Here is a 19,293-nt window from a genome sequence, read left to right as displayed (position 1 = left end):
ATAAGCAGCCGAAAAGATATTGAAAAATATTCTTTATTGTTTGCATCAATAGAGGGTTAAGACATTCATTTGTAATCCTTTGACTGACCTTGTGAATATATTGATAACTTTTTCAACATTCGATAAGTTGATTTGTTGCCTCTATTTCTACATGCTAATATCAAGGCACGCATTACCCATTTGTGCTTTGGAGAATGTGGGTATCAATCTCACTACTTCTCACATGCTAAAAGCGCGCTTTACCACTGGATCGAATCCCTCGCTGGGTTGTTTTGTTTGTTTATCGCAACAAATGCCATAGCACTTTTTAAATCCTTTATATTAAGTTCACTTGCTTGCTTGCTTGCTTACGACCATGCAAATCTTTCGGTCGTTTTTTAACCCACTTCCCGTGATCCAATCGAGCTGACATTTTGCACACAGACTCGTTGTGCGTGACAATGTATTTTGGTGAATATTTTTTTCCAAAATGTTACACTTTTTAAGAAAAAATAAATTATATTTTATTACCAATTGCTTAATGGTGGCAGCCATTCATCTGATACATAGGTGGCAACCATCTCAAGCCAGAGGACGAGAGGACTCTAGCCGCCACGCATATAAAGGATTTATAGTGAAAAACTTTGTTTTTACGGGTTAAATTTTTTAATAAATGTCTATGCAAAGCCACAGCAAACTTTACCTGTAGATCTGCGATAACTAAAACCTAGCTAAGAGTGATGAAAAAAAGTGTTAGCAGAGGATGGTTGAGATCCATCGACCTCTGGGTTATGGGCCCAGCACGCTTCCACTGCACCACTCTGCTTTCATGGAAATGGGTTTTATCGAGGTCTATGTAACTGATAAGCAGCCAAAAATATATGGAAAAATATTCTTTATTGTTTGCATCAATAGAGGGTTAAGAAATGCATTTGTAATCTTTTGTTTGACCTTGTGAATATATTGATAACTTTTTCAACATTCGATAAGTTGATTTGTTGCCTCTATTTCTACATGCTAATATCAAGGCACGCATTACCCATTTGTGCTTTGGAAAATGTGGGTATCAATCTCACTACTTCTCACATGCTAAACGCGCGCTTTACCACTGAATCTAATCCCACGCCGGGTTATTTTGTGTGTTTATGGCGACAAATGCCATTGCACTTTTTAATAAATATCTATGCAAAGCCACAGCAAACTTAACCTTTAAATCTGCTATAACTATGACCTAGGAGTTGAATCTCTTCTTTGCCCGCTTTGAGGTGACACCACAAGGGACAGCATCACCAAACCTCACGGTCCACAGCAGCTTAAACCTCACAGTAGAGGAGCATGAGGTGAGGCACACGCTGCGGGCCGTCAACCCGAGGAAGGCTGCGGGACCTGATGGCGTCCCGGGACGTGTGCTGAGGGACTGTGCTGACGAGCTGGCTGGAGTCTTCACAAGGATTTTCAACCTGTCTCTGGAACAGTCCACTTTACCACCCTGCCTAAAGTCCTCCACCATAGTCCCCCTGCCCAAAAAAACCCACATTTCCAGCTACAACGACTACCGGCCAGTAGCACTCACGCCAGTGGTGATGAAGTGCTTTGAAAAACTGGTCCGAGTCACATCATAGGAAGCTTGCCCCGAAACCTTGACCCCCACCAGTTTGCCTACAGAGCGAACCGATCCACGGAGGACGCCGTGGCCACAGCACTACATGCTGCACTGTCACACCTGGAGCAGCAGGGGAGCTATGTGCGGATGCTCTTCGTGGATTACAGTTCTGCGTTCAACACCATCCTCCCACACAAACTGGTGGAAAAACTGGGCGACCTGGGGATTCCACATTCCACCTGCATGTGGATACATAGTTTCCTCTCGGGCCGCAGACAGAGGGTCAGAGTGGGCCGTCATACATCCACAGCCCTGAGCCTCAGTACCGGCTCGCCCCATGGCTGTGTACTGAGCCCCCTGCTCTACTCCCTCTACACACATGACTGTGCCGCCGTCAACCATAGCAACACCATTGTGAAGTTTGCTGATGACACCACAGTGGTGGGGCTCATCTCTGGGGGGGATGAGTCTGCCTACAGGGACGAGGTGGAGCGGCTGACAGCATACTGCAGGGGCAACAACCTGCTCCTTAACACCGCAAAGACCAAGGAGCTCATAATAGACTACAGGAGAAAGAAAACGGACACTCCACCACTAATCATCAGCGGGGACTGTGTGGAGAGGGTGGCAGACTTCTGCTTCCTGGGAGTCCACATTGGGGAGGGCCTGACCTGGAGCGCCAACAGCACTGAGCTTCTGAAAAAGGCCCAGCAGAGACTTTACTTCCTGAGAATTCTCAGGAATAATACCATCACACAGAAACTGCTGGTGTCCTTCTACCGAGCCTGCATCGAGAGCATTCTCACATGCTGCATCTGTGTATGGTACACCAGCTGCACAGTGGCTCTTAGGAAAGCGCTCCAGAGGGTCATCAACACAGCCCAAAAGATCGCCGGCTGCCATCTCCCCACACTGGAAGAACTACACAGTTCACGTTGCATCAAAAAAGCACAGAACATTATAAAGGACTCTTCTCACCCTGGACACTCACTGTTTGAGCTGTTGCTATCATGCAGACGATTCAGATCAGTCAAAACAAGGACAAACAGATTCAAACAGAGCTTTTATCCTACAGCGATCACCACACTCAATAATGCTAATTAATTATTAAGTAATAGTATTTTCAATTGACTGTGAAATAGAGATGTGCAATGACAAAATGTAACCTTATGTGGGTATGTGGGTATACTTGGGCTGTTTTTTATATATAGTATAAATTGATTATCTTTCATTTAATTTTTCATTTTTATTTTCTTGTTTTATTTAATTTAAATTTATGAATGATGCCCTGACTGGTGAGCATTTTAAATTTCGTTGTACTGGTGACAATGACAATAAACGATCTATCTATCTAAGAGTGAAGAAAAAAACGTGTTAGCAGAGGATGGTTTCGATCCATCGACCTCTGGGTTATGGGCCCAACACGCTTCCGATGCACCAATCTGCTTTCATGAAAATGGTTTTATCGACGTCTATGTAACTGATAAGCAGCCGAAAATATATGGAAAAATAGTCTTTATTGTTTGCATCAATAGAGGGTTTAGAAATTCATTTGTAATCTTTTGTTTGACCTTGTGAATATATTGTTAACTTTTTAAACATTCGACGAGTTGATTTGTTACCTCTATTTCTACATGCTAATAAAAAAGTCACTTATTACCCATTTGTGCTTTGGAAAATGTGGGGATCAATCTCACTACTTCTCACATGCTAAAAGCGCGTTTACCACTGGATCGAATCCCTCGCTGGGTTGTTTTGTGTGTTTATCGCAACAAATGCCATAGCACTTTTTAAATCCTTTATATTAAGTTCACTTGCTTGCTTGCTTACGACCATGCAAATCTATCGGTCGTTTTTTACCCACTTCCCGTGATCCAATCGAGCTGACATTTTGCACACAGACTCGTTGTGCGTGACAATGTATTTGGTGAAGTTTTTTTTCCAAAATGTTACACTTTTTAGGAAAAAAAAAATTATATTTAATTACCAATTGCTTAATGGTGCAATGCAATCATCTGACCCATAGGTGGCAGTCATCTCAAGCCAGAGGACGAGAGGACTCTAGCCGCCACGCATATAAAGGATTTATAGTGAAAAACTTTGTTTTTACGGGTTAATTTTTTTAATAAATGTCTATGCAAAGCCACAGCAAACTTTACCTGTAGATCTGCGATAAATAAAACCTATCTAGGAGTGATGAAAAAAAGTGTTAGCAGAGGATGGTTTAGATCCATCGACCTCTGGGTTATGGGCCCAGCACGCTTCCACTGCACCACTCTGCTTTCATGGAAATGGGTTTTATCGACGTCTATGTAACTGATAAGCAGCCGAAAATATATGGAAAAATATTCTTTATTGTTTGCATCAATAGAGGGTTAAGAAATGCATTTTTAATCTTTTGTTTGACCTTGTGAATATATTGATAACTTTTTCAACATTCGATAAGTTGATTTGTTGCCTCTATTTCAACATGCTAATATCAAGGCACGCATTACCCATTTGTGCTTTGGAAAATGTGGGTATCAATCTCACTACTTCTCACATGCTAAACGCGCGCTTTACCACTGGATCTAATCCCACGCCGGGTTATTTTGTGTGTTTATGGCGACAAATATCTATGCAAAGCCACAGCAAACTTAACCTTTAAATCTGCTATAACTATGACCTAGGAGTTGAATCTCTTCTTTGCCCGCTTTGAGGTGACACCACAAGGGACAGCATCACCAAACCTCACGGTCCACAGCAGCTTAAACCTCACAGTAGAGGAGCATGAGGTGAGGCACACGCTGCGGGCCGTCAACCCGAGGAAGGCTGCGGGACCTGATGGCGTCCCGGGACGTGTGCTGAGGGACTGTGCTGACGAGCTGGCTGGAGTCTTCACAAGGATTTTCAACCTGTCTCTGGAACAGTCCACTTTACCACCCTGCCTAAAGTCCTCCACCATAGTCCCCCTGCACAAAAAACCCACATTTCCAGCTACAACGACTACCGGCCAGTAGCACTCACGCCAGTGGTGATGAAGTGCTTTGAAAAACTGGTCCGAGTCACATCATAGGAAGCTTGCCCCGAAACCTTGACCCCCACCAGTTTGCCTACAGAGCGAACCGATCCACGGAGGACGCCGTGGCCACAGCACTACATGCTGCACTGTCACACCTGGAGCAGCAGGGGAGCTATGTGCGGATGCTCTTCGTGGATTACAGTTCTGCGTTCAACACCATCCTCCCACACAAACTGGTGGAAAAACTGGGCGACCTGGGGATTCCACATTCCACCTGCATGTGGATACATAGTTTCCTCTCGGGCCGCAGACAGAGGGTCAGAGTGGGCCGTCATACATCCACAGCCCTCAGCCTCAGTACCGGCTCGCCCCAGGGCTGTGTACTGAGCCCCCTGCTCTACTCCCTCTACACACATGACTGTGCCGCCGTCCACCATAGCAACACCATTGTGAAGTTTGCTGATGACACCACAGTGGTGGGGTTCATCTCTGGGGGGGATGAGTCTGCCTACAGGGACGAGGTGGAGCGGCTGACAGCATACTGCAGGGGCAACAACCTGCTCCTTAACACCGCAAAGACCAAGGAGCTCATAATAGACTACAGGAGAAAGAAAACGGACAATCCACCACTAATCATCAGCGGGGACTGTGTGGAGAGGGTGGCAGACTTCTGCTTCCTGGGAGTCCACATTGGGGAGGGCCTGACCTGGAGCGCCAACAGCACTGAGCTTCTGAAAAAGGCCCAGCAGAGACTTTACTTCCTGAGAATTCTCAGGAATAATACCATCACACAGAAACTGCTGGTGTCCTTCTACCGAGCCTCCATCGAGAGCATTCTCACATGCTGCATCTGTGTATGGTACACCAGCTGCACAGTGGCTCAGAGGAAAGCGCTCCAGAGGGTCATCAACACAGCCCAAAAGATCGCCGGCTGCCATCTCCCCACACTGGAAGAACTACACAGTTCACGTTGCATCAAAAAAGCACAGAACATTATAAAGGACTCTTCTCACCCTGGACACTCACTGTTTGAGCTGTTGCTATCAGGCAGACGATTCAGATCAGTCAAAACAAGGACAAACAGATTCAAACAGAGCTTTTATCCTACAGCGATCACCACACTCAATAATGCTAATTAATTATTAAGTAATAGTATTTTCAATTGACTGTGAAATAGAGATGTGCAATGACAAAATGTAACCTTATGTGGGTATGTGGGTATACTTGGGCTGTTTTTTATATATAGTATAAATTGATAATCTTTCATTTAATTTTTCATTTTTATTTTCTTGTTTTATTTAATTTAAATTTATGAATGATGCCCTGACTGATGAGCATTTTAAATTTCGTTGTACTGGTGACAATGACAATAAACGATCTATCTATCTAAGAGTGAAGAAAAAAACGTGTTAGCAGAGGATGGTTTCGATCCATCGACCTCTGGGTTATGGGCCCAACACGCTTCCGATGCACCAATCTGCTTTCATGAAATGGTTTTATCGACGTCTATGTAACTGATAAGCAGCCGAAAATATATGTAAAAATAGTCTTTATTGTTTGCATCAATAGAGGGTTAAGAAATTCATTTGTAATCTTTTGTTTGACCTTGTGAATATATTGTTAACTTTTTAAACATTCGACGAGTTGATTTGTTACCTCTATTTCTACATGCTAATAAAAAAGTCACTTATTACCCATTTGTGCTTTGGAAAATGTGGGGATCAATCTCACTACTTCTCACATGCTAAAAGCGCGCTTTACCACTGGATCGAATCCCTCGCTGGGTTGTTTTGTGTGTTTATCGCAACAAATGCCATAGCACTTTTTAAATCCTTTATATTAAGTTCACTTGCTTGCTTGCTTGCTTACGACCATGCAAATCTTTCGGTCGTTTTTTAACCCACTTCCCGGGATCCAATCGAGCTGACATTTTGCACACAGACTCGTTGTGCGTGACAATGTATTTTGGTGAAATTTTTTTTCCAAAATTTTACACTTTATAGGAAAAAATAAATTATATTTCATTACCAATTGCTTAATGGTGGCAGCCATTCATCTGATCCATAGGTGGCAACCATCTCAAGCCAGAGGACGAGAGGACTCTAGCCGCCACGCATATAAAGGATTTATAGTGAAAAACTTTGTTTTTACGGGTTAAATTTTTTAATAAATGTCTATGCAAAGCCACAGCAAACTTTACCTGTAGATCTGCGATAACTAAAACCTAGCTAAGAGTGATGAAAAAAAGTGTTAGCAGAGAATGGTTTCGATCCATCGACCTCTGGGTTATGGGCCCAGCAAGCTTCCGCTGCGCCACTCTGCTTTCATGGAAAAGGGTTTTATCGACGTCTATGTAACTGATAAGCAGCCGAAAATATATGGAAAAATATTCTTTATTGTTTGCATCAATAGAGGGTTAAGAAATTCATTTGTAATCTTTTGTTTGACCTTGTGAATATATTGTTAACTTTTTAAACATTCGATGAGTTGATTTGTTGCCTCTATTTCTACATGCTAATAAAAAAAGTCACTTATTACCCATTTGTGCTTTGGAAAATGTGGGTATCAATCTCACTACTTCTCACATGCTAAACGCGCGCTTTACCACTGGATCTAATCCCACGCCGGGTTATTTTGTGTGTTAATGGCGACAAATGCCATTGCACTTTTAATAAATATCTATGCAAAGCCACAGCAAACTTAACCTTTAAATCTGCTGTAACTATGACCTAGCTAAGAGTGATGAAAAAAAACGTGTTCGCAGAGGATGGTTTCGATCCATCGACCTCTGGGTTATGGGCCCAGCATGCTTCCGCTGCGCCACTCTGCTTTCATGAAAATGGTTTCATCGACGTCTATGTAACTTATAAGCAGCCGAAAATATATGGAAAAATATTCTTTATTGTTTGCATCAATAGAGGGTTAAGCAATTCATTTGTAATCTTTTGTTTGACCTTGTGAATATATTGTTAACTTTTTAAACATTCGATGAGTTGATTTGTTGCCTCTATTTCTACATGCTAATAAAAAAAGTCACTTATTACCCATTTGTGCTTTGGAAAATGTGGGGATCAATCTCACTACTTCTCACATGCTAAAAGCGCGCTTTACCACTGGATCGAATCCCTCGCTGGGTTATTTTGTGTGTTTATCGCGACAAATGCCATAGCACTTTTTAATAAATGTCTATGCAAAGCCACAGCAAACTTTACCTGTAGATCTGCGATAACTAAAACCTAGCTAAGAGTGATGAAAAAAAGTGTTAGCAGAGGATGGCTTCGATCCATCGACCTCTGGGTTATGGGCCCAGCACGCTTCCGCTGCGCCACTCTGCTTTCATGGAAATGGGTTTTATCGACGTCTATGTAACTGATAAGCAGCCGAAAATATATGGAAAAATATTCTTTATTGTTTGCATCAATAGAGGGTTAAGAAATGCATTTGTAATCTTTTGTTTGACCTTGTGAATATATTGATAACTTTTTCAACATTCGATAAGTTGATTTGTTGCCTCTATTTCTACATGCTAATATCAAGGCACGCATTACCCTTTTGTGCTTTGGAAAATGTGGGTATCAATCTCACTACTTATCACATGCTAAACGCGCGCTTTACCACTGGATCTAATCCCACGCTGGGTTATTTTGCGTGTTTATGGCGACAAATGTTATTGCACTTTTTAATAAATATCTATGCAAAGCCACAGCAAACTTAACCTTTAAATCTGCTATAACTATGACCTAGCTAAGAGTGATGAAAAAAAACGTGTTAGCAGAGGATGGTTTCGATCCATCGACCTCTGGGTTATGGGCCCAGCAAGCTTCCGCTGCGCCACTCTGCTTTCATGGAAATGGTTTTATCGACGTCTATGTAACTGATAAGCAGCCGAAAAGATATTGAAAAATATTCTTTATTGTTTGCATCAATCGAGGGTTAAAAAATTCATTTGTAATCTTTTGACTGACCTTGTGAATATATTGATTACTTTTTCAACATTCGATAAGTTGATTTTTTGCTTCTATTTCTACATCTACATATAAAATCGCAAATCTGTCTGTCTGTCTGTCGCCGGACCATACGCAGTTTCATTGAACGAAATGTGATGGATTTGCGAGACACGATTGGTCTGTTTGGTTTTCCACGGCGGTTGCCCCTGGCAACGGGTAGCGACGCATTCGCTGCGGGGTGGACGCCATTTTTAATTCCCGTTAAAAATATGCGCACGCATTAACACGCGACTCTGAGGTAAATTCATCAAAGTTTCACGTCCTTTTCACTCCCCCCCCCCACCCCAATGTGTGCAATTACTATTATAGGGTCGGTAGATAATAAAATTATAGCGATTAGACAGTATTATTGTAGCGCGGGGGGGGGGGGGGGTAACGGCCCCAGTACCCAGCCTCAGCAGGGAGGGCAATTTAGGCGAGGCCGGAGGCTCTGCACGGTACTAGGCCTCGACACCCCACCACACTATAGGCCGTACATATTACTGCACAGCGGCCGAGGAGATCATGGCTGGGGGGGGTGGGGCAGGGGTAGCAGCCCATCTGTGTATATATGTAAGGTTAGTAAGAAATATATTTTTCACCGGGGCAACGCCGGGTACTTCTGCTAGTCTATATATATTAAATCGCAAATCTGTCTGTCTGTCTGCCTGTCTGTCTGTGTGTGTGTCTGTGTGTCGCCGGACCATACGCAGTTTCATTGGACGAAATGTGAGGGATTTGCGAGACACGATTGGTCCGTTTGGCTTTCCACGGTGGTTGCTCCTGGCAACGGCTAGCGACGCATTCGCTGCGGGGTGGACGCCATTTTTAATTCCCGTTAAAAATATGCGCACGCATTAACACGCGACTCTGAGGTAAATTCATCAAAGTTTCACGTCCTCTTCACTCCCCCCCCACCCCAATGTGTGCAATTACTATTATAGGGTCGGTAGATAATACAATTATAGCGATTAGACAGTATTATTGTAGCGCGGGGGGGGGGGGGGGGTAACGGCCCCAGTACCCAGCCTCAGCCGTGTGGGCAATTTAGGCGAGGCCGGAGGCTCTGCACGGTACTGGGCCTCGACACCCCACCACACTATAGGCCGTACATATTACTGCACAGCGGCCGAGGAGATCGTGGCTGGGGGGGGGGGGGGGCAGGGGTAGCAGCCCATCTGTGTATATATGTAAGGTTATTAACAAATATATTTTTCACCCGGGCAACGCCGGGTACTTCTGCTAGTGCTAATATAAAGGCACGCATTACCCATTTGTGCTTTGGAGAATGTAGGGATCAATCTCACAACTTTTCACATGCTAAAAGCGCGCTTTACCACTGGATCGAATCCCTCGCTGGGTTATTTTGTGTGTTGATCGCGACAAATGCCATAGCACTTTTTAATAAATGTCTATGCAAAGCCACAGCAAACTTAACCTTTAAATCTGCTAAAACTAAAACCTAGCTAAGAGTGATGAAAAAAAGTGTTAGCAGAGATTGGTTTCAATCCATCGACCTCTTGGTTATGGGCCCAGCACGCTTCCGCTGCGCCACTCTGCTTTCGTGGAAATGGGTTTTATCGACGTCTATGTAACTGATAAGCAGCCGAAAATATATTGAAAAATATTCTGTATTGTTTGCATCAATAGAGGGTTAAGAAATGCATTTGTAATCTTTTGACTGACCTTGTGAATATATTGATAACTTTTTCAACATTCGATAAGTTGATTTGTTGCCTCTATTTCTACATGCTAATATCAAGGCACGCATTAGCCATTTGTGCTTTGGAGAATGTGGGTATCAATCTCACTACTTCTCACATGCTAAACGCGTGCTTTACCACTGGATCGAATCCCTCGCTGGGTTGTTTTGTGTGTTTATCGCGACAAATGCCATAGCACTTTTTAAATCCTTTATATTAAGTTCACTTGCTTGCTTGCTTACGACCATGCAAATCTATCGGTCGTTTTTTACCCACTTCCCGTGATCCAATCGAGCTGACATTTTGCACACAGACTCGTTATGCGTGACAATGTATTTTGATGAATTTTTTTTCAAAAATTTTACACTTTTTAGGAATTTTTTTTTATTTAATTACCAATTGCTTAATGGTGGCAGCCATTCATCTGACGCATAGGTGACAGCCATCTCAGCCAGAGGACCAGAGGACTCTAGCCGCCACGCATATAAAGGATTTATAGTGAAAAACTTTGTTTTTACGGGTTAATTTTTTAATAAATGTCTATGCAAAGCCACAGCAAACTTTACCTGTAGATCTGCGATAACTAAAACCTAGCTAAGAGTGATGAAAAAAAGTGTTAGCAGAGGATGGTTTCGATCCATCGACCTCTGGGTTATGGGCCCAGCACGCTTCCGCTGCGCCACTCTGCTTTCATGAAAATAGTTTCATCGACGTCTATGTAACTGATAAGCAGCCGAAAATATATGGAAAAATATTCTTTATTGTTTGCATCAATAGAGGGTTAAGAAATTCATTTGTAATCTTTTGTTTGACCTTGTGAATATATTGTTAACTTTTTAAACATTCGACGAGTTGATTTGTTGCCTCTATTTCTACATGCTAATAAAAAAAGTCACTTATTACCCATTTGTGCTTTGGAAAATGTGGGGATCAATCTCACTACTTCTCACATGCTAAAAGCGCGCTTTACCACTGGATCGAATCCCTCGCTGGGTTGTTTTGTGTGTTTATCGCGACAAATGCCATAGCACTTTTTAATAAATGTCTATGCAAAGCCACAGCAAACTTTACCTGTAGATCTGCGATAACTAAAACCTAGCTAAGAGTGATGAAAAAAAGTGTTAGCAGAGATTGGTTTCGATCCATCGACCTCTGGGTTATGGGCCCAGCACGCTTCCGCTGCACCACTCTGCTTTCATGGAAATATGATTTATCGACGTCTATGTAACTGATAAGCAGCCGAAAAGATATTGAAAAATATTCTTTATTGTTTGCATCAATAGAGGGTTAAGAAATTCATTTGTAATCTTTTGTTTGACCTTGTGAATATATTGATAACTTTTTCAACATTCGATAAGTTGATTTGTTGCCTCTATTTCTACATGCTAATATCAATGCACGCATTAGCCATTTGTGCTTTGGAGAATGTGGGTATCAATCTCACTACTTCTCACATGCTAAAAGCGCGCTTTACCACTGGCTCGAATCCCTCGCTGGGTTGTTTTGTGTGTTTATCGCGACAAATGCCATAGCACTTTTTAAATCCTTTATATTAAGTTCACTTGCTTGCTTGCTTACGACCATGCAAATCTATCGGTCGTTTTTTACCCACTTCCCGTGATCCAATCGAGCTGACATTTTGCACACAGACTCGTTATGCGTGACAATGTATTTTGATGAATTTTTTTTCAAAAATTTTACACTTTTTAGGAATTTTTTTTTATTTAATTACCAATTGCTTAATGGTGGCAGCCATTCATCTGACGCATAGGTGACAGCCATCTCAGCCAGAGGACCAGAGGACTCTAGCCGCCACGCATATAAAGGATTTATAGTGAAAAACTTTGTTTTTACGGGTTAATTTTTTAATAAATGTCTATGCAAAGCCACAGCAAACTTTACCTGTAGATCTGCGATAACTAAAACCTAGCTAAGAGTGATGAAAAAAAGTGTTAGCAGAGGATGGTTTCAATCCATCGACCTCTGGGTTATGGGCCCAGCACGCTTCCGCTGCGCCACTCTGCTTTCATGGAAATGGGATTTATCGACGTCTATGTAACTGATAAGCAGCCGGAAATATATTGAAAAATATTCTTTATTGTTTGCATCAATAGAGGGTTAAGAAATTCATTTGTAATCTTTTGACTGACCTTGTGAATATATTGATTACTTTTTCAACATTCGATAAGTTGATTTTTTGCTTCTATTTCTACATCTATATATATAAAATCGCAAATCTGTCTGTCTGTCTGTCGCCGGACCATACGCAGTTTCATTGAACGAAATGTGATGGATTTGCGAGACACGATTGGTCTGTTTGGTTTTCCACGGCGGTTGCCCCTGGCAACGGGTAGCGACGCATTCGCTGCGGGGTGGACGCCATTTTTAATTCCCGTTAAAATTATGCGCACGCATTAACACGCGACTCTGAGGTAAATTCATCAAAGTTTCACGTCCTTTTCACTCCCCCCCCCCACCCCAATGTGTGCAATTACTATTATAGGGTCGGTAGATAATAAAATTATAGCGATTAGACAGTATTATTGTAGCGCGGGGGGGGGGGGGGGTAACGGCCCCAGTACCCAGCCTCAGCAGGGAGGGCAATTTAGGCGAGGCCGGAGGCTCTGCACGGTACTAGGCCTCGACACCCCACCACACTATAGGCCGTACATATTACTGCACAGCGGCCGAGGAGATCATGGCTGGGGGGGGGGGGGGGCAGGGGTAGCAGCCCATCTGTGTATATATGTAAGGTTAGTAAGAAATATATTTTTCACCGGGGCAACGCCGGGTACTTCTGCTAGTCTATATATATTAAATCGCAAATCTGTCTGTCTGTCTGCCTGTCTGTCTGTGTGTGTGTCTGTGTGTCGCCGGACCATACGCAGTTTCATTGGACGAAATGTGAGGGATTTGCGAGACACGATTGGTCCGTTTGGCTTTCCACGGTGGTTGCTCCTGGCAACGGCTAGCGACGCATTCGCTGCGGGGTGGACGCCATTTTTAATTCCCGTTAAAAATATGCGCACGCATTAACACGCGACTCTGAAGTAAATTCATCAAAGTTTCACGTCCTCTTCACTCCCCCCCCACCCCCAATGTGTGCAATTACTATTATAGGGTCGGTAGATAATAAAATTATAGCGATTAGACAGTATTATTGTAGCGCGGGGGGGGGGGGGGTAACGGCCCCAGTACCCAGCCTCAGCCGTGTGGGCAATTTAGGCGAGGCCGGAGGCTCTGCACGGTACTGGGCCTCGACACCCCACCACACTATAGGCCGTACATATTACTGCACAGCGGCCGAGGAGATCGTGGCTGGGGGGGGGGGGGGGCAGGGGTAGCAGCCCATCTGTGTATATATGTAAGGTTATTAACAAATATATTTTTCACCCGGGCAACGCCGGGTACTTCTGCTAGTGCTAATATAAAGGCACGCATTACCCATTTGTGCTTTGGAGAATGTAGGGATCAATCTCACAACTTTTCACATGCTAAAAGCGCGCTTTACCACTGGATCGAATCCCTCGCTGGGTTATTTTGTGTGTTGATCGCGACAAATGCCATAACACTTTTTAATAAATGTCTATGCAAAGCCACAGCAAACTTAACCTTTAAATCTGCTAAAACTAAAACCTAGCTAAGAGTGATGAAAAAAAGTGTTAGCAGAGATTGGTTTCAATCCATCGACCTCTTGGTTATGGGCCCAGCACGCTTCCGCTGCGCCACTCTGCTTTCGTGGAAATGGGTTTTATCGACGTCTATGTAACTGATAAGCAGCCGAAAATATATTGAAAAATATTCTGTATTGTTTGCATCAATAGAGGGTTAAGAAATGCATTTGTAATCTTTTGACTGACCTTGTGAATATATTGATAACTTTTTCAACATTCGATAAGTTGATTTGTTGCCTCTATTTCTACATGCTAATATCAAGGCACGCATTAGCCATTTGTGCTTTGGAGAATGTGGGTATCAATCTCACTACTTCTCACATGCTAAACGCGTGCTTTACCACTGGATCGAATCCCTCGCTGGGTTGTTTTGTGTGTTTATCGCGACAAATGCCATAGCACTTTTTAAATCCTTTATATTAAGTTCACTTGCTTGCTTGCTTACGACCATGCAAATCTATCGGTCGTTTTTTACCCACTTCCCGTGATCCAATCGAGCTGACATTTTGCACACAGACTCGTTATGCGTGACAATGTATTTTGATGAATTTTTTTTTCAAAAATTTTACACTTTTAGGATTTTTTTTTAAATTTAATTACCAATTGCTTAATGGTGGCAGCCATTCATCTGACGCATAGGTGACAGCCATCTCAGCCAGAGGACCAGAGGACTCTAGCCGCCACGCATATAAAGGATTTATAGTGAAAAACTTTGTTTTTACGGGTTAATTTTTTAATAAATGTCTATGCAAAGCCACAGCAAACTTTACCTGTAGATCTGCGATAACTAAAACCTAGCTAAGAGTGATTAAAAAAAGTGCTAGCAGAGGAGGGTTTCGATCCATCGACCTCTGGGTTATGGGCCCAGCACGCTTCCGCTGCGCCACTCTGCTTTCACGAAAATAGTTTCATCGACGTCTATGTAACTGATAAGCAGCCGAAAATATATGGAAAAATATTCTTTATTGTTTGCATCAATAGAGGGTTAAGACATTCATTTGTAATCTTTTGTTTGACCTTGTGAATATATTGTTAACTTTTTAAACATTCGACGAGTTGATTTGTTGCCTCTATTTCTACATGCTAATAAAAAAAGTCACTTATTACCCATTTGTGCTTTGGAAAATGTGTGGATCAATCTCACTACTTCTCACATGCTAAAAGCGCGCTTTACCACTGGATCGAATCCCTCGCTGGGTTGTTTTGTGTGTTTATCGCGACAAATGCCATAGCACTTTTTAATAAATGTCTATGCAAAGCCACAGCAAACTTTACCTGTAGATCTGCGATAACTAAAACCTAGCTAAGAGTGATGAAAAAAAGTGTTAGCAGAGATTGGTTTCGATCCATCGACCTCTGGGTTATGGGCCCAGCACGCTTCCGCTGCACCACTCTGCTTTCATGGAAATAGGATATATCGACGTCTATGTAACTGATAAGCAGCCGAAAAGATATTGAAAAATATTCTTTATTGTTTGCATCAATAGAGGGTTAAGAAATTCATTTGTAATCTTTTGTTTGACCTTGTGAATATATTGATAACTTTTTCAACATTCGATAAGTTGATTTGTTGCCTCTATTTCTACATGCTAATATCAATGCACGCATTAGCCATTTGTGCTTTGGAGAATGTGGGTATCAATCTCACTACTTCTCACATGCTAAAAGCGCGCTTTACCACTGGCTCGAATCCCTCGCTGGGTTGTTTTGTGTGTTTATCGCGACAAATGCCATAGCACTTTTTAAATCCTTTATATTAAGTTCACTTGCTTGCTTGCTTACGACCATGCAAATCTATCGGTCGTTTTTTACCCACTTCCCGTGATCCAATCGAGCTGACATTTTGCACACAGACTCGTTATGCGTGACAATGTATTTTGATGAATTTTTTTTTCCAAAATTTTACACTTTTTAGGAATTTTTTTTTTATTTAATTACCAATTGCTTAATGGTGGCAGCCATTCATCTGACGCATAGGTGACAGCCATCTCAGCCAGAGGACCAGAGGACTCTAGCCGCCACGCATATAAAGGATTTATAGTGAAAAACTTTGTTTTTACTGGTTAATTTTTTAATAAATGTCTATGCAAAGCCACAGCAAACTTTACCTGTAGATCTGCGATAACTAAAACCTAGCTAAGAGTGATGAAAAAAAGTGTTAGCAGAGGATGGTTTCAATCCATCGACCTCTGGGTTATGGGCCCAGCACGCTTATGCTGCGCCACTCTGCTTTCATGGAAATGGGATTTATCGACGTCTATGTAACTGATAAGCAGCCGGAAATATATTGAAAAATATTCTTTATTGTTTGCATCAATAGAGGGTTAAGAAATTCATTTGTAATCTTTTGACTGACCTTGTGAATATATTGATAACTTTTTCAACATTCGATAAGTTGATTTGTTGCCTCTATTTCTACATGCTAATATCAAGGCACGCATTACCCATTTGTGCTTTGGAAAATGTGGGTATCAATCTCACTACTTTTCACATGCTAAACGCGCGCTTTACCACTGGATCTAATCCCACGCCGGGTTATTTTGTGTGTTTATGGCGACAAATGCCATTGCACTTTTTAATAAATATCTATGCAAAGCCACAGCAAACTTAACCTTTAAATCTGCTATAACTATGACCTAGCTAAGAGTGATGAAAAAAAACGTGTTAGCAGAGGATGGTTTCGATCCATCGACCTCTGGGTTATGGGCCCAGCACGCTTCCGCTGCGCCACTCTGCTTTCATGAAAATGTTTTCATCGACGTCTATGTAACTTATAAGCAGCCGAAAATATATGGAAAAATATTCTTTATTGTTTGCATCAATAGAGGGTTAAGAAATTCATTTGTAATCTTTTGTTTGACCTTGTGAATATATTGTTAACTTTTTAAACATTCGACGAGTTGATTTGTTGCCTCTATTTCTACATGCTAATATCAAGGCACGCATTACCCATTTGTGCTTTGGAAAATGTGGGGATCAATCTCACTACTTCTCACATGCTAAAAGCGCGCTTTACCACTGGATCGAATCCCTCGCTGGGTTATTTTGTGTGTTTATCGCGACAAATGCCATAGCACTTTTTAATAAATGTCTATGCAAAGCCACAGCAAACTTTACCTGTAGATCTGCGATAACTAAAACCTAGCTAAGAGTGTTGAAAAAAAGTGTTAGCAGAGATTGGTTTCGATCCATCGATCTCTGGGTTATGGGCCCAGCACACTTCTGCTGCGCCACTCTGCTTTCATGGAAATGGGTTTTATCGACGTATATGTAACTGATAAGCAGCCGAAAAGATATTGAAAAATATTCTTTATTGTTTGCATCAATAGAGGGTTAAGAAATTCATTTGTAATCTTTTCACTGACCTTGTGAATATATTGATAACTTTTTCAACATTCGATAAGTTGATTTGTTGCCTCTATTTCTACATGCTAATATCAAGGCACGCATTACCCATTTGTGCTTTGGAGAATGTGGGTATCAATCTCACTACTTCTCACATGCTAAACGCGCGCTTTACCACTGGATCTAATCCCACGCCGGGTTATTTTGTGTGTTTATGGCGACAAATGCCATTGCACTTTTTAATAAATATCTATGCAAAGCCACAGCAAACTTAACCTTTAAATCTGCTATAACTATAACCTAGCTTAGAGTGATGAAAAAAAACGTGTTAGCAGAGGATGGATTCGAGCCATCGACCTCTGGGTTATGGGCCCAGCACGCTTCCGCTGCGCCACTCTGCTTTCATGAAAATGGTTTCATCGACGTCTATGTAACTGATAAGCAGCCGAAAATATATGGAAAAATATTCTTTATTGTTTGCATCAATAGAGGGTTAAGAAATTCATTTGTAATCTTTTGTTTGACCTTGTGAATATATTGTTAACTTTTTAAACATTCGATGAGTTGATTTGTTGCCTCTATTTCTACATGCTAATAAAAAAGTCACTTATTACCCATTTGTGCTTTGGAAAATGTGGGGATCAATCTCACTACTTCTCACATGCTAAATGCGCGCTTTACCACTGGATCGAATCCCTCGCTGGGTTGTTTTGTGTGTTTATCGCAACAAATGCCATAGCACTTTTTAAATCCTTTATATTAAGTTCACTTACTTGCTTGCTTGCTTACGACCATGCAAATCTTTCGGTCGTTTTTTAACCCACTTCCCGTGATCCAATCGAGCTGACATTTTGCACACAGACTCGTTGTGCGTGACAATGTATTTTGGTGAAATTTTTTTTCTCCAAAATTTTACACTTTATAGGAAAAAATAAATTATATTTCATTACCAATTGCTTAATGGTGGCAGCCATTCATCTGATCCATAAGTGGCAACCATCTCAAGCCAGAGGACGAGAGGACTCTAGCCGCCACGCATATAAAGGATTTATAGTGAAAAACTTTGTTTTTACGGGTTACATTTTTTAATAAATGTCTATGCAAAGCCACAGCAAACTTTACCTGTAGATCTGCGATAACTAAACCTAGCTAAGAGTGATGAAAAAAAGTGTTAGCAGAGGATGGTTTCGATCCATCGACCTCTGGGTTATGGGCCCAGCACGCTTCCGCTGCGCCACTCTGCTTTCATGGAAATGGGTTTTATCGACGTCTATGTAACTGATAAGCAGCCGAAAAGATATGGAAAAATATTCTGTATTGTTTGCATCAATAGAGGGTTAAGAAATTCATTTGTAATCTTTTCACTGACCTTGTGAATATATTGATAACTTTTTCAACATTCGATAAGTTGATTTGTTGCCTCTATTTCTACATGCTAATATCAAGGCACGCATTACCCATTTGTGCTTTGGAGAATGTGGGTATCAATCTCACTACTTCTCACATGCTAAACGCGCGCTTTACCACTGGATCTAATCCCACGCCGGGTTATTTTGTGTGTTTATGGCGACAAATGCCATTGCACTTTTTAATAAATATCTATGCAAAGCCACAGCAAACTTAACCTTTAAATCTGCTATAACTATAACCTAGCTTAGAGTGATGAAAAAAAACGTGTTAGCAGAGGATGGATTCGAGCCATCGACCTCTGGGTTATGGGCCCAGCACGCTTCCGCTGCGCCACTCTGCTTTCATGAAAATGGTTTCATCGACGTCTATGTAACTGATAAGCAGCCGAAAATATATGGAAAAATATTCTTTATTGTTTGCATCAATAGAGGGTTAAGAAATTCATTTGTAATCTTTTGTTTGACCTTGTGAATATATTGTTAACTTTTTAAACATTCGATGAGTTGATTTGTTGCCTCTATTTCTACATGCTAATAAAAAAGTCACTTAATACCCATTTGTGCTTTGGAAAATGTGGGGATCAATCTCACTA

At 41.7% G+C, this 19,293-nt stretch overlaps 2 non-coding genes across 2 annotated transcripts; both read right to left on the bottom strand.

Moving 5' to 3' along the window:
• Positions 1-17,620: 17,620 nt before the first annotated feature.
• Positions 17,621-17,692, bottom strand: TRNAM-CAU (transfer RNA methionine (anticodon CAU)). Its single transcript has one exon. It is a non-coding gene; the product is annotated as a tRNA-Met (tRNA).
• Positions 17,693-18,969: 1,277 nt separating this feature from the next.
• TRNAM-CAU (transfer RNA methionine (anticodon CAU)) lies at positions 18,970-19,041 on the bottom strand. Its single transcript has one exon. It is a non-coding gene; the product is annotated as a tRNA-Met (tRNA).
• Positions 19,042-19,293: the final 252 nt, after the last annotated feature.

Source organism: Lampetra fluviatilis, chromosome 16 (genome assembly GCF_964198595.1).
Source record: "Lampetra fluviatilis chromosome 16, kcLamFluv1.1, whole genome shotgun sequence".
In the NCBI taxonomy this organism is placed as follows: domain Eukaryota; kingdom Metazoa; phylum Chordata; class Hyperoartia; order Petromyzontiformes; family Petromyzontidae; genus Lampetra; species Lampetra fluviatilis.
This window is presented reverse-complemented; position numbering and strand designations above follow the sequence as displayed.